Raw genomic sequence first — 1390 nt, forward strand, 5'->3', positions numbered from 1 at the left:
GACTCGCTTTTCCGCTGCTCCTTCCACACCATAGGAGCCCTAGTGGTAAGATGGGTAAGGTATTGGGCTGCTAGTGGAAAGGTCAGCCGTTCTCCCAGCTGCTCAGTGGGAGAAAGATCAGGCTGTCTGCCCCCATAAAGATTTGTCCAGTCTAGGAAACCCTGTGCTGACTCTCTATGAGTTGGGATGGCCTTGTTCTATGCCCCCCGCCCTGAGTCCACCCTGCCTTTGTGCAGCCAAGGGCTCAGCTTGACAGGGTCTGTCCTGAGTCTGATACGAAGCTGGGGCCTGAGACAGAGAGCAGGAGGTGGCTGGGAGCAGAATGGGACTCCAGAGTAAGCCACTAGCTCCCGGCTGGGACTGGGCATTTGCCAGTTCCTGGGGGGTGGGACCAGTGGAACAGCTGTGGCCTGAGCACTGGCCTGCAGCCGCTGACCTGGCCTGGCAGCCTGGCATGTTCTGGACTTCCTCTCTGGCAGCCAGTCCATTATACAGAGCCGTTCCTGGTGGGACAGCTGGGGCCTAGCCTTCCCAGGGAGAGAGGGCCATCCAACTGCCCCTTCATCTCCCCCTGCAGTCAATCCGCAGTGGCCTGCTGTCCCCACACCTGTCCCTGGGCAGCTTGGGGGTAAGGGGGTTGGCAGCAGCCTTCTTTCTGCCTTCCCAAGCCCGCCACCCCCCAGCGGACTGACTGTTGATAGCCTCATGTGCACCAGAGTCCCACTGTGCTCCCTAGAGTCCCCCCAACCCTTTCCTTTTAAGTTTTATTTGATTTGTTGTTGTTGTTGAAACTATACACCGCAGAACGCACATCAGTGCAACCGTTTCCACATCTAATGGCATTGATTACATTCTTCCAGCTGGGCAACTATGGATGCCCTTGTTAGACTGGTTCCTTCCCCATTCACACACACTCACCACCCTCCAAGGTTCCCATCTGAACTTCAAAGTTGCCCTTGTCAGTTTGGTCCCGTCTAGATAGTTCTTGAAGGAGCTCACTGTCCAAGGCACATTCTTTGTTAACGAATCTAAGCTATTGTTTGGATGTGTTCTTAGGAGAGACTATTCCCCGGAGAAGGACATCGTGCTCGGTAAAGTAGAGGGGTAGGGAGAAAGAGGCAGATCCTCAATGTGAGGAGTGGACTCCAGGGCTGCAGCAGTGGGCTTCCACAGGACCGGGCCCGACTTCTCGCTGTTGTATGTAGGGCCACTCAGGGGTTAAATGGCTACCCCAGCACCCGATGACCACAGCATTGCCTGGTCATTCATTTTCTTCTTCTTTTTTTCATTAATCACTTTATTGGGAGCTTTTACAGACATCATAACATTCCATAGTTCCATCACATCGAGCAGTATGGTACAAATGCTACCACAATTGGTTTCAAAACAT

Source organism: Echinops telfairi, unplaced genomic scaffold (assembly GCF_000313985.2).
Source record: "Echinops telfairi isolate 266 unplaced genomic scaffold, ASM31398v2 ScPeMD7_70;HRSCAF=299, whole genome shotgun sequence".
NCBI lineage: Eukaryota > Metazoa > Chordata > Mammalia > Afrosoricida > Tenrecidae > Echinops > Echinops telfairi.